The sequence below is a fragment of the Phasianus colchicus genome, chromosome 8 (assembly GCF_987193195.1).
Source record: "Phasianus colchicus chromosome 8, bPhaCol1.hap1.1, whole genome shotgun sequence".
Classification (NCBI taxonomy): Eukaryota; Metazoa; Chordata; class Aves; order Galliformes; family Phasianidae; genus Phasianus; species Phasianus colchicus.
This window is the reverse complement of record NC_143443.1, coordinates 32,155,612-32,180,339: the sequence shown is the minus strand read 5'-3', so window position 1 is coordinate 32,180,339 and position 24,728 is coordinate 32,155,612. Positions and strand designations below refer to the sequence as shown.

General features: G+C 41.7%; 1 long non-coding RNA gene across 1 annotated transcript; it reads right to left on the bottom strand.

Moving 5' to 3' along the window:
* Positions 1 to 11,979: 11,979 nt before the first annotated feature.
* LOC149917123 (uncharacterized) lies at positions 11,980 to 13,687 on the bottom strand. Its single transcript, XR_016468594.1, has 4 exons — positions 13,635 to 13,687; positions 13,055 to 13,191; positions 12,825 to 12,868; positions 11,980 to 12,416 (listed from the first exon to the last, which is right to left on the bottom strand). It is a non-coding gene; the product is annotated as an uncharacterized LOC149917123 (long non-coding RNA).
* Positions 13,688 to 24,728: the final 11,041 nt, after the last annotated feature.

Genomic DNA, 24,728 nt, shown 5'->3' with positions numbered 1-24,728 from the left:
AGCTGAATTGCCTTCACCTGTGCTCCCAGGGCTGACCAAGTCCTTTCCCCAGGTGCTCAATCAGTGGTTCAGGTCCTGACTCAACAGTCCCCATACCATTGTACACACCTGGCCACTGAGAGTCTTTTCAAATAAAATAGGGGGTTTAGATAATGGTTCAACATGTTGTAAAGTCTGTAGAACACATCTGCAGTGATAATACTTTTCACATAGAACCTTTACAATTAACAGTGGGCACCCAGAAACATCCATGAAGTGCTTTTTTTTTTTTTTTTCCCTGTCTTCTTTTTTCCTTTCTCTCATTTTTCTCTTCTCTCTTAAGCAAACATTTTGTGTTCTGCCCAGATGGCTGTGCCTTCAAAATAACACTTCTGTGTTTCTCACAGTGAGCAAACAGTGCTGGAAAGTTGCAGCTGACATTAGGTGTATTTAAAACGTGACCCTCGATCATTCTTCTTGATTAAGTTTTAAAGCAATATTAAATAAGTTTCACTAGGTCTGCTTAAAATATTTTATTAACGAGAATGGAAAAAAATAAGGTGAACAAGGTTATATTTTGTATCTGAAGTTTTCCCACCTGGAGTTGTCCTAGGCTATGTATGATCATATGTATTTATGTATATACTGTATAGTGAAATGGATTTAAGGTCATCTTTGGCTGCGTGGGAAAACTTTCCTTCAGGCAGGCCCCTCTACTTCCTATGGAAGAAAAGCTGTTGCTGGTTGGGCTCTGGCTAAGCAAAGGTGGATGCATTACCCTGCAGTCTGTCCTCCTGCAAAGGGCACAGGCACCATCGCACCCTCCCCTGGGAGACAGTTTCTCCTTTTGTCATTTTCCCCTCACACTTTTCTGATTGGATACGTTATTTATGGGCTGTGATATACTGTATTTCTGAATTGATTTTGTGTTCAGCTATTGTAAAGCATTCTTGTGGACCAGCACCTCAGGGTGATATATATTTTTTTCTTTCCTGATGTTCTGACTTACCTGTTTCTCTCTGAGTTTCTCACTCTTTGCCTCTTGTTTTCCCTTTCTTTCCATTGTGGACTGGAATATTCAGCTGTACTCCTCACAAAATAAAACCATAAAAGAAAATAAGAAATCAAATGCATCCATTCTAATGAGACAATTGTATTAATTTGCTTATGGCCAGTATAAAAACTGAGAAAACCTTATTACTTTGTGCTTTTCCTATTTTCTTTCAAAAAACTGTCATTGTATTCCAAAGAAATGCTAGGAAAACAACAAAATGACATGAAGTAAATGTAGACAAGGGGAAGCACGTTGGCTGTGTGAAGTCATGCAGGTTAAGGGACTTGTTTGGAAAATGAATCCTATAGGAGAAGGGTGGGTTATAGGATAGAGGATGTGTTCTAGGATAACAGTGAGTTTAGGGTGAATAGCGTACCTGTGGAATGGAGTGAATGGGCTATTGGGAAATCATCCAGAGCTGCATCCACATCTGAAGCAAGCAGTGAATACAGAGGCGTCAGTGACCTATCATAGAGTCTCTTCAGTAGTGCAATTGTGCTGGCAGTACGTAGGAAAGACTAAAATGGAGAAAGTGTGGAAAAGCTGGATTTGAGAACATATTCAAGTCACGTTGATAATTAAAGCAGGAAAGCACTCAGGGGATGGCTGTGAACTGGTAGAGATCCTTTGCACTTGGTGGCCTTCCAAAGTCACCAACTCCCCCGTCAGCAGAATCCATTCCTTCCATAAATGGAGCAGGTGATGGCATTTAAGGACATGTGATAGGAACATCAGATGGCATAACATATTAAGGAGATTTTTTTGCGGCCAGAGCTGTGGCTGCCGTTGAATTGTTGCTCAAAAGTTGGAAAATATTTATGAAGTAAATCTATAAGCAAATACGTAGGGATTTTAGCTGTTGTTGGAATCGGGAAACAGGGATATTTCAGGAAGCTGACAACCTGCCTCAGAAAAGTGAGCACAGGAATGACAGGAGGAGAGGTTATTTCTACAGCTCCAGTACTAGCTGTATGAGCACTGGTTCCTCCTCACACCTGTGTTTCCCATTCAGAGGATCATTAAAGACATTCAAACCATACACTTCGCTCTGCCCGAGAGGTAAAATTTCAGACATTTGCTGATAATATCTTTAATTAATAAGAAATCGCATTGGTAAGTGCCTCATTCAGCAACTGGGATGAGGATGGGTGACCGTAATGTCCCTGCCTTCTAGCAAGGGCTTTGGGGAGGTGGCAGCTGCTCCACGGTCCCACAGCAGGCAGGAACTGAGAAGTGGTAAGGAATAAAGAAAGGTGCCAATGGCTTTGAGGATAGATCACATATTTGGGTGAGAAACAGAATATATGTATACTCATGGGAGTTCTCCAGAGGGGGTCAGACACCAACATGCTTACGTTCCTCTGCACTTTGATCTACCTTACTCAGAGCTAACTGGGGTGACAAACGTACATGTGAACCAATGTATAAACACCTAATTGGCTCGCTTGTCCTGTTGGTGCCTCAAGTACCTGTTGGCCCCTGTCCTGGACCAGCCCCAGGCAGGGCCAGCAGGTCCATGTCACCCTGAGGAGCCCAACTTGGGTCCCTGTGTCTGGGCTGCCTGCCGAAATCCCTTTTATTTCGGAGCAGTAATGTCACCCGATCCATGCAGATGATAGAACTGATGCTGTAAAGTCTCTCTGTTCTCGGCCAGTTGAAGATGAAGATTAGTAGTTAATCGGGACAGATAGCGTGGGTTGTGTTACTCTGGTGGCTCTGTGTTACGGTTGCTGAATGGGCAGTTCTGTACAAGGCAGGGAGATACACATCGAGTGCAGCTGACAGCTCAGCCTGGGCTAGGTGCGCAGTGAGTGCGGGGAACAGAGCCTGGGCTTTTTGTCCCGGGATTTTTATCATTTAACCAGGTCCTATTTACTTTCAAGCATCTGCTCAACCTTTCATGTGAGACAAAAACAATAGCTTCAGCTGCTTTCTGCCCGAGCACCGGAGGAGTTCAAGCTGATACTCACATCAAAGCGCTCTGCATATTTATCATTCCTTATTCTGTAATAAGCAGCGGCGTCTGACAGATGCACAAAAGAACCACAGTTTCCACTTGGACCTTGCAGTGGCAGCAATGGCTTCAAACACGTATTAAAGCCTCACTTGGGAAACACCGAGCGTTTTTCTTCCTGAAGAATTCCAATCTCCTCACAGCTTTCCGTGCTGTCAGGGCCACACTGCACCCAGCAGCTTGGGAGGACAGACTGTGTGCTGGGTGCTGCTGGTTGTAGTGAGAACAGGAATGTGCCTACGGTTCTTCTGGAGAGCTCTGTCAAGTGGCATGTAATCAGTTCACTTTGGAATTTTTCAGACCTGATAAAGATGCATTTGCTTGCAGGCAACAGTGTTCTTATTCTAAGGAATCATTCACTCTTTCATTTAGCAAAAAGCAAACCTTGCTTTGCAACAGAAGCTTATGTTTAAGAGAAAAAAACATACCATAAATATATATTTTTAAAAAGCTTGCATTCAGCTATCAGGGTGCAATTCCTCAGTAGGTTGTCTCGGGAGTAACTTATACCTGTGACAGCCCCAAAAGTAAATAAGGGTACGGAGTAACTTGATACTATTTAATACATAGAACAAGCTGTCGAAAGAACATTATATTGCCTGCACAGAAGGCAGCTAATCACCCCTATAAATATTCAGATTACACTGTGGGTGCCCCATCCCTGGAGGTGCCCGAGGCCATGTTGGATGGGCCCTGGGCAGCCTGAGCTGGTGGGAGGCATCCAACCCATGGAAGGGGGTTGAAGCCTGATGATCTTTAAGGTCCTTTTCAACCTTTAAATGTTGTACTGAGGGACACGGTTTAGTTGGCAATATTGGTGGTAGGTGAGCAGTTGAACTGGATGATCCTGGAGGTCTTTTCCAACTTGGTGATTCTATGATTTTTTTTCTATGTGAATTTTGCACTTTCACATATATTTTTATTGAATATACTGCATTATGCTGCGTGAGAGAAACCACAAGCAATGGCCATGAGCTCCAAACACATTCAATAAAAAGCATATTCAAAGCCTATTGAGAAATTTCAATGCCATTATAGCAGATTTGCATATATATGGAAACAATACCTGACTTACAGAAAGCAACAGAATATAGACTCCTACTGATTCTAAAAGACAATTAAAACCACTTTAATTAACATTAACAAGTCGGATTTTTTTTTAGTATGCTGTAATCACTTTTAAGATTGTCAGATTTATACGCGGATGTTTTATTAAGAAACTTAAAAAAAATACCTTGCCCCATTTGAAACAGCTTTAAAAGAGAGCTGGGGCCTCATCACCAGCATGCAGTTGCTGCTTGCTTTGTGTTGTAGTGCGGATGCATCTGCAAATCAGTAAAATGATACAAGAGAGTCTTTAAATTGATCTTTTTAAGGCATCGTTTGCATTATGGGCTCACGCCTGGTGAGATTTATCTCAAACAATAGCATATCAGTATTAGCATGCTCAATTATAGATCCTCCAGCAATACAATAGTTAGGATGAGTCCCTGAAGGCTAAAACGGTTCTCTTCCAGAAAGCCGTGTATTTTTATGCTTAAATAATCCATAAAGACTGTCCCTGTTGAGAAGTTCAAAACGACTGCTCTTAATGCTTCATTGCAGGGCTTCGGGCTGTACTGCACAATGCCAGCCCTGGCAGCCCTGCAGCTGGGCCATCTTTCAGTGCTGGATGGCCTTTTTTGGTCTTTATGTTGACTGCTGGAGTGAGATTCTGATGTTCTTTTCCCTTTCTCCTGCAGTCTAGAGTCTCTTAGTGTAACATTAGGACTTAAACTTATTAAAAGTGACCTTGAAATCAAAGGCTAAAATGCAACGGTGGCCAGAGCTGGGGCGAGCAGTGGATATTTCCATCCATATGTGTGTGTGTATTGGTGAAATGGCTGGACTCACGTGTGATGCTCTGCCCTTTGCTGTCAATAATGGGGCACTGATTAAAAAAAACTTGGCGGTATAAAATCATAGAATCACTATGGATGGAAAAGACACCTAAGGTCATCTAGTCCAACAGAATTTGCATTCAGAAGCTGCCCTGGAGAAATCTTGTGACACGTGTACTTAAAATTAAGCACGCCTAGAAATTTTGGCCAGGTTGGGTCATAGTGACTTGCTCAAGATCAAGAATCAGTGTGACACCAGTTCTCTGACCAGGACCCTAACCTCAGGAATACTCATCTCCCCTTCTCCTGGGTGCAGCTGGATGCAGACATTCACTTGCAATGTTTGGTAAATTTTAAGAAAGGCCTTTTTCTGGCAGGCTTAAAAGGGAACTTAAAAAGTCATTGCATCTTGATAGCTTTTGTTTTCTTCTGGAGGACTTCTTCCTACCTCGCTTGAATTTGCAATTCCAAACTCCATTCCCCTATTAAATTTTGAAGGAGGTATTTTTGAAACATCTTATCTTGACGTGCATCTCCCATGCCAGACGACCTCAGGCCCAGTTCCTAATTAATTATTTCATAAAGCACAAAAATAAAGCTGGCAAGAACTATGGGCAGTGACCCTTCCCAAAGTCCTTCCAGGGCTGTCTCTTGTACCACTGTACCACTGTTCCCTGGATTGGAGCCATCACAACCATGCCCTGAACACAGGGCAATAAGCACACATGAAATAAAACGCTCCATTTCTAACATTAAAAGCCACTGAAACAAAGGGACAAAGGGGCTTTTTTTTTTTTTTTTTTTTAAACAATATATTCTGAGAGAATGAGAGATTAAGTTTGAGGAGTCACTTCCAATCAGAAAGCCACCATTTAATTACAACACACAGGAAATTACAGAGTGAATGGCTGGGACAGTGATAAGAGACTGACACCGGAGGATGACAGGTACTGAAATCCGACCACTTCATCACAAAGCTACTTATCACAAGAGCCTGTCTGGAAGGCTGACAATCTGATTGTACTGTCAACTCAATTCATAATTAATATATTTATCAAATTAATTACTGAAAAAATCTCGCTGGTGCTCGCCATAAAACAGTGGCTAAATTCATTGCCTGTTGGCTTCGTTTACTGCTAATAACTGTGCTGTCAGTTTAATGAGGGCAGTGAGCGGGCCCTGTTTTAGCTGCATGACAGACAAATTGCCCTCTTATATAGAATGATACAGAGAATTTAAGAGAAGAAAAGAAATATGTCATTGTTTGGTGACAGCCACAATCGGAGCCTTGTCTCGGAAACTTAGCATCAGCTCTAACGTACATGAAAGGGAGGTTGGGAATTCCTTTGTCAGCTAAATAAATACTTTATGAAATCCTGACTGATCCCTTCATCTGCGCTGACCTCGCGGCACCGCGTGGAGCTCTCAGTAATTCTGTGTTGATTCTGGAGCCCCAACAGAAGCTCACTGCTCGGCATGCCCAAGGCTGGGCTGGGAACGGCAGCAGGATGCAGGACATGGGAGGAGGGCAAGGATGGAGCTGTTGGCAGGCCTTGATTACCACGCTCAATTAACTGCCTGTAAGCTCACTGAGGTGCTGCGTTGCTGTGTTGCACGGTGTTGTGCACGACAAGTGGTTAAAATCTGCTCCATTCCATTGCCAGGAGACAGAGGGATGGTGGGTTGGTTCCTCTGAGAAAGGGAAGCTGCTTCCCCAGGCATGCTAAGTAGCACTCCGTAGTGAGCTGCAAGACATCCAGCTAATCACCAGTTTTAATGGGATTTCACACACGTCACTTCAACTCATTGAGTTGAGAAGCCCGTGGAAGCTGTGCTGCAACGGAACGCATCCAAGAAATGAATATTTAATTGCAAAAATAATGATAAAGATGTTATTTTTTTTTTCCCCTCTGATGACTAATAAGCCAGGCTGTCAATTGTGAGAGGTACAGAAACCTGGCTGAATGTGAGCTGATCCCCTCTGCGTGGGAAGGAAAGGAGTCAGCACACAGTGTAGCGTTTAGCACCGAGGTCAAAACTCCGTGCTGCAACCCTCACCCTGAAAATATTTTGCAGAATGGATGTCTTATTAAGTTTTTTAATTAGATTTACATAAGTAATGTTAAGTTAAAGGCCAAATAATTTACCCGGTGTTTAAATAGGTTTTTAAAAGGCAGTTTTTCTTGTTTAATGGAGTTTGAACAAATATGGACAAGCAGCGACACACTGCGATTCCACTTCACAAAGGTTAAGTGATAAAATTAATGCTGTGAAAAAGCTCCGTAGCAAGTGTTCACATTAAAATCCAACATGTGTTATCAAGACTATAAACACCTGTGATCGCTAGGGAAGGAAGTTTGAGGAGAAGGAAATCCCTGCAGGTTACTCACAGTATTCAGCCGTATACTCAGCTTCATTCTAATCTTTATCACTTGCTCCTGCCCAAAGTATCAGTATTCCTAACTCTAAAGAGAAAGGGCTGAGGGTTATTTCATAGAAGACGGATTTCAGACTCTTACTTGGCAATATTTAGTTATGAGCAATTGGTTCAGCCATAAAGTCAGGAAAATAGTTGATCACTAAGGCAGTGAGCACCCAGCAGGGATGCTGCTACGGACATAAAGCCAGCAACATCCCTAAGCTCGGGTCACCCCTGCACCGGTTTGGGATGAAGATTGCAGCACGAGATCCAGGCTCGTTTTTCCTTTCATCTCAGCCATCCTCAGATTGCAGACTGAGATTGCGGCTGCGGCTGGCTCCCTGCTCACCCACACTGTGCTTCAATGCCCTGCCTTGTCCGCAGCCAGGCGATGCCTCTCGGTCTGCTCGGCACAAAGCCTGGCACCTGCAGAGAGGTGGGCAATGCCTGAGGATGGCTGGGCACAGGGCAACATCTGCATCCCGTGCAGGGACCTGTTATAAAATGAAAACTGCTCTTTCCCAGCGTCAGAGCTGATACCGTGCATCTTGCCTGGGTTAATGTCTGCAGTGCGTTGGGAAGTGCAGGCTGATCTGCAGGAATGGCCGTTTTCATTTGAGCACCACATTTATCCCAGTGCCCAGCCCCTGTCTGAATTAATAAAGATAAAAGCGCAATCGTATCGGTATCGGGCAACGCTTGAGAAATAAAAGGCACGGCTCAGTTTACACCATGCATCCCTCAGGGATGAGAGTCTGTCTGCAGTGAATGAGCTCAGCTAGAAAGGCTGTCCACAAATAATAAAAATGATCAACTCCTTAGAGTTATCTTATCCAGTCATCTTCTGGGAAACATTGGGATCAGATATACCCTACCTGAGTTATTTTATTTGGCAAATAAGCACTTTAGGCAAGATTTTCAGGAGGCAAATAGGAAATGAGAGTTGGAAAACATTAATTAAATGTGAATACAACAGCTTAATGGGTTTTATCTTCAGATGAACTGGAGATGACTCTTTGCCATTCACTTCATCAAACTGCAAGCAGAGATAAATGAAATGTAGCAAGAAAAGGCGACCAGGGAAAAGGTGAAAGATGTGGCAGGTTGACAAGACCAGTGTAATTTGATTTGTATTCAGGATGGATCAGTTCACAAATTCTACATATTGCTGCCAAACGTCTGCATATTCAAGTAAAAGAATACTTGATTCTTGCAATAGCAGCTTTTAAAAATAAAGCCGTGCTGTTTGAATGCCCTTTTACAAATGGCCTTTTTCTACAGGCTTTGTAGAGCTCTCTTTCCATAGGGTAGGTTTCCTCATGTTCCACTGACAAGGATTCTGAAAATTGCCAGATATGTCCAGAAAGCTCGGCATCAAGTGCTCATCCTACACGTGGAGCACACGCTATATATCCATGGTGCACTGCTATTTCTGTCTAGAATTAAAGCTGCATATCATGTAAGGCCCCATGACATTCTTAACATTTGGCTTTTTGCTCTCTATGTTAGAAATGGCCAACAAGTACCACAGATGGTCTAGTTTGGGTTGGTTTAGTTTTGTTTGTTTATTTGTTTTAATTTGTTTTGTTGTTGTATAATTAATGGAAAGTAATCTAAGAGTGTTCTTGCAGGTTACTTGAAATGTGCATGGATTTAGATCAATTATTGCCTGTAGTTTTCATTACTATCACTAAAGGGAGAAGGTTTTCAATAACGCCCACTTTTAAACTGCCAGTTGTGCAGGTCCACCTCCATACAGTGTTAGAATTTGCTGACACAAAGCCACAGCCCATTCTCATACAGCTCTGCATCCCCTGGCAGGCACAGCACCATCTCCCCCACCAATGCAAGAAGTGCAGTTGGGGATAGTTATCTATAGATGGCAATCTTCTTCTTAGCAGAGAGCTGAGGTGAAACTCATCTGCTGCTCTTCTGGAATTAAAAATAAAGCACCGTTAGGTACAGATACACACGAGTATAGAAAAGCAGTCTTTTACAGTGGGATTGTACTGGATGCATTGCAACTGGGCTTCAGGCTTGTATTCAGCCCGGAGGTGCTGCTTTACAATTAAAAAATCTTTTATAAACATAGGAATTTATTAATGTCTGCTCAACTGCCCAGCTATGATAACATGTGAAAGGCTGCACTGAATTCTGCACTGGCTTATGTGGGCAGAGCATCAGTGTCCCCATAGCGTGGTCATGTGTATTATGGCAGAATATTGTGCCTCACACTTCACACTTTTTTAAAATACCACACCAATTATTCTGTTTTTGTTTTGCATCTCTATTCCTTATGGACCTGCTAGATACAAAAATAGCAGGACTATTTCTCTGAAAGGTGTGGTGGAGAACTAAAGAGTCCTCTGACATTCATTCTTCTGCTCCTCAGGTTAAGGTTATTTAAGAGAAAATGGAGGGAATGATACAGAAATAGCATCCAAGGAGGGGATGTTTTGCACCTCTCTGTGGGGATCAAACACTATAGGATGGATGGTGATTATCCTAAACCATGGGTGTCCAACTTATCGGCTCCATCACATTGAGTGATTAGAAACTGTCTTTGGCTACATGTAAAATATATAATATAGTTAATGTGTATGTGTAATAAAACCTTTATATATATATATTTAATAAAACAGAAAAAAAGAAACCAACAAGGACATAAAACTAGCAGGTTGGGCATGTATGTTCTACACCCTCTCCATTTGCTCAAGAAAAGAGTCTGAATGTTTTCAATCTGTCTACGTGAAGATAAGCAGTTGGCAATCGCTGTGGACTCAGTGGGAAAGGTGGTTGGTGTTTAACCAAGGCACCTGTCCTCAAGGGGGTCTACGAAGATAGACACTGAGCCAACTGCCACAAGTACCACACTCAAGGGCTAATATTGGGGAATGAATGTTATATCGAGGTCTATGCTGCAGCATTGATATGTTTAATAGACATGTCACATGCACCTCAAAGAGACTTTGATATGTATTTGAGATTGCTATGGCCTTCATTTAGTTCTGTCCCCGTGCTAACACTGATAGATATCAAATAACCTCTGCTGACAATGGTACTGTGTTATTGCTGGAAGCGCCCTCCAATGAAGCCCCCTTCAGCCTGGAGTCTGGGGATACAAAATATTGATGCTGTCAGTTATCCAGAAGCTGAGTAATTAAATACACAAAAGTCTGGGCAGATACACAAAGTTCTCACACACGTTAAAGTGGCAGAGGCAAGATTCTCAAAGCACAAAAAGCCCCTTTGCTCCAAGTGCACGGCCTTTTTGACTCGCTTTACGCATATCAGGATGCTCTGCTGTCTGTTTTGAAGCAAGCCCCAGAGAAGCCCCTCTGTGCTGAATTCACCAGTGAGCACTTTCAGGTCCCACTTCTGATAAGTTGCAAAATCTAAAACTCCTCATTAAATGCCAGATAATTTGACTGCCCTGAGGGCAGGATGGGTGAATGAGATATGTGAGCTTGAGTCCAGTTTCTTATAATTAACGAGGTCTGAATAAGCAGAACCAATCCAGCCTGAGCACGAATAAAATTACTGCACCCAGCAAAGTTCAAACAAGGAATATGTGAACTATAAAGTAGTTGAACACAAATCAAGATGTTGAGTTTCTGTAAAAACCTTTCCGAGCTCTGAAATCTGGAGCTCAGTACATCTCTTTTTTTCCCAAAGGCTTAAGATTTAGAGAATACCAACTTTCCAGTGTCCCAATTCTAAAGGGTTTATGAAACACTTAATTTTGGGGACCTAAAAAGTTATATCTCTTCTCATTTCTACGTGGAGAAGTCATCCATATTTATACTTTATATATAGGGGTCAAAGGAAATTTCACTTTTTTTTTTTTCCTGGTGTTCAAGCATTGACAGGAGGTACAATTACAGCTCAGAAAAAAAAGAAATACATCGAACTAGAATAGGGGATTTAAAGGAGGTTTTCTGTAAGCTGCAGTTAAATTCACGTGTTGTCAGAAAGCAGAAATATTGGTTGAGCCTTTGCTCAGGGGAAAAGCCAAAAGTAACACAAGCGCATCTTTAAAGTAGTCACATTTTCTCTGAAAAGCAGTTTCTCAGGAGACTATGGTCAACTTCAAGGGTGCCTTTATCAGACATTCCTGGGGAAAAAAAAACAGGAAGAAGAGCTGAGCGCTGCAGGTAACACAATAGGGGTCTGCAGCAGTCACAGGAGTATCAGTTACGATAAACCAAGCTGTGCAACAAGGAGATTAAGACGTGGATTACCGACCACTTACCATGTGACATAAAGAAAAGAATAGCTTCAGATGCCAGTTTGACTTAATCTGGTACTGGCGTTCTTTCCTTGAAAGGATTAATGGGCACAGTGGTTTTTTTCTGCTGAGGCATTTTTAAAGGGTTTGTCATAATAAAGATTGAGAGGAGCAACAAGTAATGACAGAATCTTCAGCATGAACTATTAAGGGATTTGATAACTAATTAGCCATTTCTAAGTTAAACCAAATGGCCATCAGCTGCGTGCCTTGCTTAATTAAGGAAACATCGTATTCCGATGGAAATTAGCTGTGGTGTTGATATGAGGCCTTCAATCAATTTCTATAAACATGAATACAGCTCAAAATGCACATTGATTGTAAGCATGGGTGTATGATAGTTGTTCATGGAATCATAGAATGGCCTGGATTGAAAAGGGCCACAATGATCATCTAGTTTCAAACCCCTGCTACGTGCAGGGTTGCTAACCACCAGACCAGGCTGCCCAGAGCCACATCCAGCCTGGCCTTGAATGCCTGCAGGGATGGAGCATCCACATTTTCCTTTTGCGTGGGTTGGTGATGCCATCATGCTTTCCAGGCATTCCTCTCCGGTCTTCCACTCTTCCCCTGTGACACGATCTTCATGCAGATACACAGCGTAACTGAAACACTCCACCGCTCCCTTTCTCTTCCTGGTGTATATTTTTATGGCTTACATCCCGAGAAAATAAGAACTGTCAAAGAGTTAGTGGTCCACGTGGCATTTTCCAGCTGAGTCTGAGAAGCACACAGGCAGGGACACAGGACACCAGCTGCAAAGAGTCTTCCTGCTAACACACCTTTAAACAGTTTATGAAGAAGAACATTAACAAGCGGAGAGAGGAAAATAAAGAGGGAAAGGAAAGAGGTGAGAGTCTTACAGGTGCTCCCTCAAAATATCAGACATGGCTCTGAGCAACTCAGCTAACACCAAGGGGTGCAGCTCCAGGACCAGAGCACCAAGGTACCCATCTGTTGGAACACATCCCATTCCCATGGCTCTTCCATCTTTCAATCTGCTGGTATATCCTCTTTACCAATGAAAAGTGGCATTTTTCTATAAATTCAACCTTCTCCAGTCAGTTCAATATTGCTCTTCAATGTGTGTTAGTGTATGTTAGCACATCATGCCACATTTACTTGAATACAATTAAAAAAATTCTATTTGATTTTTTTGTGAAGTAAAACCAATGAATAGGTTTACTTACAAACTCATTTCTGAGTTTCAGTCAATCATAAATTCCAGGCACTGCTGCAAAAGAAAACCACCTTTATTTAAATAAAAGTCAGTAAGCAAACATCAAAGAGAACTCTTAGAGAAACCTTCTTGTGTTTGTATCTGCAATACAGAGATTTCGTACAGCTCAGGTACTTTGGGTTCATGCCCACCCTTAGCTATGTATTTGAGACTCTTGTCCATCCACTGCAGTTCACTCACATTCCAGAGCAGCTGACCATCACTGGCTGCAGCCGTGGATTTTCCTCATTGCTTTTTCTCCAGTGATGAAGACAGGGGCAAGATAGTGACAGCAACCCCAGCTTAAGTTCCTATCTTGGCTTTCACCCAGTTTCAGCCTGTAGAATCAAAAGAATAAGAACACATTAATCAGATGTCTCAACAAAGAAAACCTAGGGTTGAAGACCTTGTAAGCTTTCAGATGCATTTTTATGACCAGAAAGATGCATTTGTAGAGGTTGGGGTGCAGGTGATGCCACGTGGGACCAGCCTGGGTCTATCAGGATCAACTGAAAGAGAATCATTAACTTCCACAGATTTCGATTAGTCATTGGATAGGATGAGTGAAGTCACACTAGTCCTGGAGATGCTTCTTTCCAGTCTGTTTCCTGTTATTTCCAACATAACTCAAAATTATTTTCAATCAGGAAAAAAAAAAAGAAAAATCTTATTTTGAAGTGTTACAATCAGAAAAATCTGTGCAGTGGAAGGGCAATACAGGAGCATAACAGCAAAGGGACAAGTGCGAATAGAATGGGGGTTATAAAGGAAAAGCGCTCACCCAACTCCGAAGATCTAGACTTGTAAGGAAAACTCCACAAGGGAGGAATCCCCAACAGGTGAACTTTCCCCAGTGGCAGTCAGCCCTTAAATGAGGTCTGAGAGGTGCAGCCAGGCTCCATCCCTTCTGGTCACACAGCTGAATTGCCTTCACCTGTGTTCCCAGGGCTGACTGGGTCCTTTCCCCAGGTGATCAATCAGTGGTTCAGGCCGTGACTCAACAGTTACCATACATCAGGCATACCAAAGATCTTTCCTCATTTTCCATAATGAATAAATATCTCTCCTTTTGGCTCTTTGCTACACTGTAGCTCTGCTTTGGAAGATTAAGTGTTAAACGTTGCTTAATTTTTGAAATACAAAATAGAGATGAGCTTCTTTTAGTTCTGAATATCAGAAATATCCTCAATGTGAAGGCAAAATGCAGGAAGACTCCTCTGCAAAGCAGGTTTCAAATGTGGGCGTTTGTGGCTCAGCTAAGAAGCTTTGCATTTTCCCAAAAACCAAATTCTTACAGACATGCTCAGCCATAAACACAGAAAGAGTCCCGTTGCCTGAAATTCCAGTCATAAAAAAGGATGACTCTCAGTTGTTACTCACTATATTTCGCTTACTTGGGCAGGATGCATTCTCCTCACTCACATTTCACATTTAAAATGTCTTTCTCCACAGATTAAGAGATGTCAGGGCAAATCCTTAGCAACGATGAGTTCGAAGGCTACTATTTTCCATTATCTAAAGATCATGCCCAGCAAATACATAGTGATGCTAACAGGCAATGGAATAAATATATTCTCAAACCTGAAAGCATGGAGAACAGTTATGTGTTCATGTTCAAATGTGTAGTCTTTAGGTTTAAAGCTTGCATTCCTTTCACAACATAAATTTTTGCTAAAACCATTTCCCAGGAACTCGTTTGATTTTTGGTGAAAGGTACAAGAGATCAACTTTCTTCAGTTACAGCTGGAGTCCCTTAAAATTAACTAGTTGAAGCTGCTTTGATTATAACAGTGGTTACCATGATGTCAAATTTTTAGGAGCAAAGGCATTTTAACACTTGTGTCAGTACAATTAATGCAGTTTCTAAGTGGAGGTAATCTGTTCATCCCATCCACGTACATCTACACCTGCACAACAGCTGAGCTTATCCACACTGGTCCATCCACACGGAGAAGTGGAGGGAAGGAGCATCAGTGAGGTACCTGTATGTCCACTCGCGTGGTCACTGTAGTGCCAGAACTACTCCTGAGTTCACCCCAACCACACGCTTTGCCTTAGGGAGCTTATGGAGCACGGCCAACTGCAGGAGATGGGAACTGCCCCAGCAGGATCGTAGCGTGGGAGATCTGCCACTCATCACTGCGCCGCTGTATGATCTGTAAATAACACAATTAAAGGCTGGGTTTTTTTTCTACTACCCGCTACACAGGTGGTTGGATTTTCACCAGACCATTTATGATCAAAATTAAAACCTGCGATTTGGTCAGTTCATAAATATGCTCCACCACACTCCACTGTGACCTTTAGAAATGCCAGTGTTAACTGGAGCACTCAGGGACATCTGAAGGATATTTGTTTTCGTGGGCCAATGTGCAAAAGAGCTTGCCTTCATTTTTAGCATTTTCCTCAATATACACATGTGAACCAGCCCAGATCTCATCACATGTAATTGAAAATGTACAGTTTTGTGCTTCCATGCTGAAGGGAACAAGCCAAACAACAAGCTCCTGTTCGGGGCCGATTTGGAGAGCAGCTCGGCGGTGTCTCGCTGGCTGCTCCCTAACAAACCCTCCATTCATTGCAGTTCCGTGCAGCTGAGCTGTTTCCACCTGAGCCAGCGTTACAGACCTTTAATCAAACAAATGTACAAGGAAGCTCAACTACTTAACTGCTGTGCTTGTTCTGCGGGCTGAGATAGCCAAATACAACAGAAAGAATTTTACCCCGCTTGAGACGAGTGCGTTTCCTTGCCGTTGTTCCCAACAAAGGGCAGCAGGTACAAATGGCCCACTATCTGTGTCACTGAGAAGTGGAGAGCAATTTGTTTCTATTAAACAGGATGCTTCTATTTTTTATTCCGTTGGCTTAGCGTCTCTGCAGCCTGTGCCAATCATGGTTTTAATCTGAACTGCCCTTGACCGTTCCTGCTATGCCACAGAAGAATTCTCTCTTTCCACCAACCCACCCCCTCCCTTCCCCGTCGTCTTGTACAGGTAATTGTGAGAAAGCAAGTGAAAGCCCTGGGGTATTGGATTCAAAACACAATCCTGCCATTCTCAGGAGCGTACAAAGAATAAACTTGAATGCGACATTGAGTCCTTGCAGACTGCACCTGCTGGTGAGCTCCAGTTCATGGTGGGGTCACGGCAGGCTCCATTGTTCTGGTGGCAGGAGAGCTCCTATGTTTTTGGTTCACAGTGAGATTAGATCTACAATGTTTGACCCGTCTAATTTATTTTTTGTTTGATGAAGCAAGGAGAGCCCAGCGCACTGTTAAATGCCTTCCTACTTCTTCCCTTGGAGAATGCTGCTGGAGTCTTTCAAGGACCCCTGACGTGGTGGCGTTTGGAAAAGCTGTAGATTGGAGTTGACGTAATTTAATGTTGTATCTATGCACAGTACAAAACTTTTCTGTCTCTACAGATTGATCTGCATCTTCTTTCCATGGGAGTGTAAGAGAAAAGGCCCACAGAATTATCCCAGGTGCAAGTTCTGGTTCATGTGTTTGGGTTTCTGTGAGTTTCAGTTTGGTTTGTCTTTCATATAACCTCCTTTGGATTTGGAACCTATCCTTAGCACTGTTAAGAGTGACTTTGTTCACTTCTGTTTCATTACTCCCTCTCTGAATTTCACGATGTCTACGCTTTGTTGTTGGGATCCATGGATGCTGGCTGGAAGTCAGAAGAGCACGCGCTCCTATGTGTTCTTCCTTCCCCAGCCTTCTACATGAAACACTGCTGAGCAATGAGCCACCCTGTGCTGCCAGGATTCATTTCTACTCATCCAAGCAGAATCCTGAATACCTCATGTCTCTACAAGCTTTGTACATAGCAACATACATGTACCAGATACACCAGCATTCCAATATCTGCCTGCCTTGCATAGAGCCACTATTCCTTCTTGTCCAGAAAATCCTTTTTTCCTTAAGTATTTTTACTCTTCCTTATTTTTTAGCAGACAAAAGTGTTGATGACTTGGTTCAATGTTAGACATTTCTGCTGGACTCCTTCAGAGACCATTTTTATTACTGATGCTAGAAATTATAGCAGCTGATGCCACTTTAATGACATTTCTGTGATATTTTCTGGCCTCCTTGCACCCAGAGCTGACTGGTTTTCTTCTGTTGACATCCATCAGATAAACTTTCTAAGCAATTTCACAGGCCAACACTGCAATGTAAATACATTTGAATGCTCAGGCTTCGCAGGTTTGAGACATTCACCACTGCCTTTTGGAAGCAGAACAGAAATAAGAGCTGAATTTTGACTAAACACCAAAAAATGCCGATTTTTTCATTTCATGGTCTGAAAATCTCATAACAGAACAGATCTTCTGGCTGTAAGCCCCTGGGAAACTGGAATTGCAGCTACCCTTTCTGCAACATATTATATCTGATGCTGAGATAAAATCAGAGGCCTCCGACATAAAATCAGGTTTTTGTGAAGGGCTGCTGTTAAACAACTTCTTACCTTTAAAAATACTGTGGAAGGAGATGTTCCCATCTGAATTTTTTAGGGAAAAATTCAGGTTCGTAATAATTTTTTCTGAGTATTTTTGTCTATCCCTAAGGCAAGAGATAAATGAAGTGTGATAGTCCTTTGGAGAGCTTAGGAACTATTTGTGGTGAATAATTTATTCGACAAATTTCACCCTTATTTCAGTTCATGAATTATCTGTGAACTGACTTGTACTTCCACGAATTTATTCATAATTCAAAATTATTCAAGAAATGTTTCTGCGCAAACATATTTCTCTGCAGAGTTTGCTTATGAGCAGATTATTGATCTAACTATTTATTATCTGCAGTGTATTGCTTGGAGGGTGAGGGGAAATTATTCTTTTTCAAAGGCCCTGTAACGCATCTGTAAACTCAATTTCAAAGGTTTTAGAAGGGGTAATCTTTCTGTTTGTTGCCTTCATGGGATCTGAGTTCACTTCTGCTAATTTTTTTGGTCATAATTAGCAGCCCCAGCTTCTCTTTAAGTGGATGTTTGAAACTGATTTAAGTAAACTGGCTCTAGTGCATAGGTTGTGACACCAGCCAAAGAAATATTGACTGTATTGACTTCTCTTTCATGTATTTCCAACATACAAAATAGGTATTTCCCTGTGTCTATCTAGATTCTAGGTGTATAGACATATAGTAATCAAAAGCTCTTTTTATTCTATGGTCAAGCATTAGAACTTGTTCTATGAAAAAAAAAAAAGTATTAAAAAGAAAAATGGAAAGAACTATTTTCCTCTAACTTCACCTTAGTTTTCTATGGATCTAATGCCCTGATTTAATTTGATGCAATTACAATAAAAGCTGCAATCTAAGGCAAGCAAATGAATTTTGTGTCAAGAGTGAAATACAATCTGTTAAAATTGGTTTGAAAATACAATTTTAGGTCTAGTACAGCAAGTCCTGACATTTCAGATTAATCTGTCCTATAACAAAATTAATGACACTCAAAGTTGTTTAAGAATGGCTGTTAACTATTCTTACCCTATTCATCACCAGCTCTATCAGTCTAATCCAAGGAGTCACCAGGCTATTAAGTACAGTACATCAGCTCAGTTTCAGGACATTCAGATTGTGATTGTTTGAGGGATCACATTCCTAGTAATAAGAATACGAGGAACGATGGTAAATAATGAGGGAAATCCCTCTGGAAGTTTGTTGTTGTGTTGCCTGTACATTTCTGTCACCACTACTCTCTGCTAAAAATATGTTAAAAATCAGGGGTCATTTCTCATAGGCAGGTGGTGTGGGCAGCTATCTGGATGATCCTTTTAGGGCTTCAGGTGGTGCAAGATATCTCATGACAGAGGCTTTGTCCAGAAAACTTGGAGATCCTTTCTCCAGCCCTGTAAAAACCATACAAGAGCCATGTCAAAGGCAGCAAAAGCGAGATTCTTGCCGCTGTCCCCCTTTGTCCAGGTTGGAACCTGGAAGAAGACTGAAGACTGCAACCTGATGGCAAGGCCAAGTGCTTGTCCATTACACCTTGCTTTGCTCCTTTAGTTACTCTCAAACACACCATAGTAATGGTAATTTGGGTTAATTTCCAGAAAATGGGCCACAGGAAGCTTTTCAAGCAGTTATAATAGTGCTCTATGTGCTCATCTGCTGAACTGAAATGGAAGGGAGACAGAATAAATCTTGTTCTCTGCTTTCTATTCCTGCTTTTTTTCTTAACTAAGAATGAAAATAATGACGTATTCAACTTTTATGTAAAGTGGGTTTACATGTGCCATGATGATTTTGGGATACTTTTATCTGGACAGCATCTGGACAATACTCTCAGTCATATGGTCTGATTTTTGGGTGGCCCTGTGTGGAGCCAGGAGTTGGACTCCACGATCCTTATGGGTCCCTTCCAACATGGGTTATTCTATGGTTTATTGAGGAAGTAGTGCAACTGGAGTTCTGCACAGGAGAAGCAAGCTATAATTCTCTCCTCTGGATAAGTGTATAAGATCTGGGAGGCCAAGATACAGCTTCTTTTTCTGCCTCCTTTTGAAATTCAGTACTCAATTTCATTGGAGACTGCTCTTCCTGGCAGGATGAATTCATATGAAAGGTTGAAGATGTTGGTTCCAATGCTGGAATATAAATCTCTCCTCTTTTTCATGAGTTCTTTACTGACTCTTGAGGTAAAGCTTTCTGGTAGGAGGCAACCTTGGGCTTTCTCCTTGGACCTTCTGCACATCCTTCACACTGTAAACGTGAGCAAGAGTCTTACATGGTAGCATTAGGGACAGTGTTCTGTCCAACAAATGTTGAACCAAAAACCACAGAACATTAAAAAAATATCATTCTTATACAAACACGAAGCCGTGTTATGATTCCATCCCTGTTGTCCCATTTGACAAAAGCCAACTGGACCTGTTAACTGGCGCAGATTACCTGAAGCTGTTTTCTTCAGAAAGTGGAATATTTTCTTCTCCCAGTGCATCAATATTATGCATTCTGTCAATATTACCACTCTTCTCGTTGTTCTAAGAACCAGCAATGTGAGAAACTAATCTAATGATGAAAATGGCGCTCACCGTTTCATTTAGCTTCGTCTCTCTTTTGGTCTAAAATACTTGATTTTGCATAAACTATGGCCCTGATTCTCTGCTCCTGCTGGTGTGAAGCTGAGCTAACTTCACTGAGGTGACTGGAAATGACAAACAAAATGCTGGGCACGCATCTCTGGCTGTGCACTTTGTGCTCTCTGACACCATCTCCTTCTCTTCCCACAGAGAGGACCATTGTAGGATTTACCACCCAAAACTTTCATAGCTCACATGGCTGAGTTGATTCTTCCTTACTTTTGACACTGAAGGTGATATCCATTCCTCTGGGATAAAGTGCTACATTTGCTCACATAATAGCCATACTTTTTGCCCAAATGTTGCCATTAAAACTCAGGTCTGGCCATTAGGCTCTCCCTGGAGTAAAGATGAAGAAAATTCAGGACTAAACCTAAGTCGTAATTATCTAACTGAATGTTCATCCACTCACACATTTTTCATCCACTTTGAAATTGCATTCCCCTATACGTTTCCTGTATTCTAATGCCTCTCCCACAGCTTTTAGCTTGAATCACCAGAGTAATCGGTGTCCCTCGTCGCAGTCTAGGAAGACTAAATGCAGAGCTAACACCCCATACCGAAGGGATCTGAATCACATCACCACAAAAAGCCTGACATCAGGGATCAGGGTTTACCACATTGGCATGTGGAAAAGAAAAATTGCTTTTGATGTTTCTCTCTCTCCCCCTGTTCCCTGTTATTATTATATTTTTTCTTTTTTTCTTTCTTTCTTTTTTTTTTTTTTTTTTTTTTTTAAGAGATGAGACTAGAACTGTTACACAGAGATTTTTCTTTTAAAATCTATGAAGAAATGACAGCATGTTACCTGCCTGGGTATTCTGCACAGAACCAAATGTGAGCTTTCTTAGGGCAAGGGGGAGTTTTGATGCAATGAGGCAAAACATGTAGAAAGGATGACACTTCTCTTCTAAGTGCAGAGTGTCACTGTCCTTGAAAGACTGTGAACCAGGCAGTTCAGAGCACATGGGAATGCAGCGTCTGGGATTTAGTGTGGTTTTTGTGTTTTCATTTTAATAAGTATGACATATAACACTGCATCTCTAGGCAAAAGAGAAGCAAAATAAGCAAGAGTTTCATGCTCAACACCATTCTATGTGATGCCAGCAGGTAAGAAAGGACGAGGAAAGTCCAGAAACCAAGTACCCCACTGAAGTGTTTGCTGGTATGAATTTGCTCTTGTGAGCTATGGTCACGATAGCTACCTCCCTGCACCAAGTGGTGCTAAGAGCAGATTTCTGTCCTCTGAAAAGCATGTGGGAGCTCGAAACTGCTGTTTACTTGATATTCCTGCTACAGTATAAGCTAGGAGACACCTCTGAGGCTAAGCAGCTTATATAAACACGAAACAGCCCATAACAAATGAATATTTGTTTCTGCTTAGATAGTCCGTCTATCAACAGTTTTAAGATGGCAGTAGGGGCAATTTAAATGGTAGAAAATAAATAAATCCCATTTATTAGCAGCTGAATTTTTCATGAATATATTGGTATTAAATATTAACCATATACCAGTTTCTAAAAGAGGGTGAAAATTGGTTTGTGAGAAAATTGTTCTTAGTTAGACATATTCCTAAGTCACAGAGCCTTCAGCATCTTTTATTACTGCTTTCAAGTGCTAGGATGCAGGGAGATAAATTCACCTATGAGGCACCATAGTGTGCATCATAGGAAAGGGAAACTATTAGTTTATTAGCAGAGTAAAATCCCATTTTCTGTTACCGAGACCTGTGTCAAACAAAATAGACTTCTGTAGTCATGTTTATTTTGTATTTTACTTTACTGTTTAAAAAGAACATGATTCAGAGTCAAATTGTAGAGAAAGAGGTGAATTCAATTACCTGGGACTATAGCTGTAGATATAGTGATACTGTTCTGCTTGAGAGGTTGCTCCAAAGAACTTGGAAAATGTGTAAGAAAATGTGGAAAATGTGGAGTTTGGAAAAGATCATATGAGATTTTGGAAACTGTGAAAGTTCAAGAGGATAGAGTGTAATTCTGTCCATGGGAACTTCTGAATGTGGACTGTGAGAAATTCCTGGTGTTGTCAAGAAAGTCATAGTGCTTACATGCAGGTGTGGGTAGCGATGCTCTGCCTCTTGAATGGAGATGTGGCAGAGGGGTACTCATGGGAGAAAGAAGCTTCACCTGAAATCAGTGAGAATAAAGATATAAGTTTGGTAATATTAGTCTCAGAGAGAGAGAGAGGACCTTGTGGAAGGAGGGAGCATTGGTTGGTGCCTCTGGGCGTCTGAAGGCAGGTGAATAAAAGGCCACTTGCAGTGTGAACAGCCATTTCAGCTGCCAACAGCACAAGTCACAGGAGAAAAACAATTTCTAATTGAGGATATGAGTAATCTTGAGGTAATTCTTATTGTTTTTCCCACCTGTGAGATGTATCCAGAGTGTATGATTCTGCTGACACCAAGCAACACTCAGCATCAAGGCTGGACTACCTCCACAGAAACTTCTCAAATTCCTCAAACTGCTGCGGTGCTGCAAACATGGCGTTGAATTATGGAAAGGGCAAAGCCAGATAATAGAGTCCAGTGTTTCTTTCAGCATAATGTTACAGTCCAAAATGGAATGATCATAAAGCCCCGATGACAGCCTTCTGTGCAGGTCAAACCACCATGAGGTCAGTTCTCATGGCAAAAGGAGCTCTCCCCTCCTCTGTTGAAATGTGAATAATGTGCCAACTGTCCTACTTTCTCCTGCAAAGTTCCCATCAAGATTTTTCATTAGGTGGTGCACGAACCTTGCAGGCTGTAAATTAAGCATGAGAACAGCTTGGCTGGCAGTGTGCAGCGATCTTGGGGCAGCCAGGGCCTGGTCTGTGCCCTCAAATGAAGCCAGGTATAATTTCTCTGCTGTCAGGACTCATCTCTCTTTGTTTTCGTCCCTGTGTACATTGCACTCTGCTCGTCCTTTTACAGTCCTCAGCCATGCCCGATTTGCATGTTTAGCTTTCCTCTAGCAGAGGAGAAAATAGGGCTGCTGGCTTCAATTGTGAGAACCCCCTTCTCTTCAATGTTGCTACAGTAGCTTTCACAAGGTGAGTACATTCCCCAAAGAACAAGAAGAGCGGAATCAGAACATCACAACGGGATGTGCCTCGTGATTTGGAAACAAATGACATCTGAAGCTGTGACAGTAGGGCTGAAGGTGCTACAAGCAACTATCTCTGTGTCTGCACAGCAGGAGTTGTGACATCCAGGAGCTCAGCCAGCCAACCTCATTTCAGGAAGAAGACTTCGGACTTAATTCATCATCCATTATCCCAGCCTCCCACAGGTCTGACTGCACCCAGACAGGTGTTTCAATGCCAGGAAGAACAGCCTGCAAGAACAGCCAACCAACCCTCCAGCACTCAGGAATGCTTTTGTGTGATGACATGCAACACTGGTTTGCTGTATACTTAATCTAAAAATGTAGGCTTGCTAACTATCTTGTATGGCCACAGGGGTGATCCAATTGCTGAGCCAGTATCAGAAGAAATAGGAGTTCAACAGAAAGCTCATAGAAATGTAGTGAGTATTAGAAACATTGGAAAACCAGCTGCACAATCACCTTGGTGACAGGGTTCCTCTCAAATCAAACCGGATCTGCATTTGAAAACACAAAGTCAAATAAAAACACAATATGAAATCCTGAAATGAATTCAAGGAATCAGAGTTGCAACGCCTGAGCCTAGATTTGAAAACGCATGTATTGATGTAAGCCATATGGAAATGGCATTGAGCTATTGCTAACGCAGAAGAACAATACATTTTAAATCAAGCCTAAAATAGACTCATTTTAACAGTATTCTTATTCTAATGTTAGGTTTCACAATGAATTAATTTGATGTGTCATTTTTCTCGCTCCACAGAAATGTTCTGTTCCTTGGAGAGGAAACAAAGGTCTTTGGTTTTCCAACTTCTATGCGTTGAAAATACTGAAACTTCATAAAACATCTTGTTCTCTCTGTTTTGCAGGGTTCTGATTTGGTCACTGACTGAACTCTTATGCTCCAATTATTTAAATGGCCATCTCATAAATTTAAAATATATATATATCTCATGTCCTTAAATCTCTGAATCCCAGCTGGGAACCTGAAAGGCGTGAAATACACAGTAATCATCTCGCATCAACAGAAACTGATCTTAAAGCTGTAATTACATGATAAATGTCTTTATGACACATGCCCACTATTTGGTCATGCCCTAGAGACAAATGCTAAGAGCCAAGAGAACAGGGAGGGGGGAGGAAATGTAGCTGATATCCAATCCCTTCAGCTTGTTTGCAATTTCATTGGCTTTCTTTCAATGACCTGAGACTTCCAAGAGCATGATAGATATTTCCTAAATATTTTACATTCAGGTAATTACAGTAGTATATGGATTTGCTAGTCAGTTTAGAGGAGACCAATTAATTGCTGCAAATCACAGTATAAGGGATGATCCTGCAGCAGGGGAAGGGTCACATCTTAATAAGTAGAAAGAGCTGGATACGTATGGCTAAAGTGTGCCTCATGCACACTGACTGAAACTGGTCACCTCTCTAATATTTGCTTAGGCAAACCCCTCCATAATGTTGGATGTTCTGCCTCAGGACCATAGGCTTAGGTCTTAAATGTCAGGAGCTCACTGCTCATCAAGTAATAGAGCATGAAAATTTTGCATCATTCTTCATATCAGTGCACCATCCTTTATATCATTATTTTTCATCCAGCATTTCTGTGGCACACATCTCACCTTTATTAGGTTTTTTTGTTTGTTTGTTATTAATTGAACTTGTGTGGGTTTGTTCTG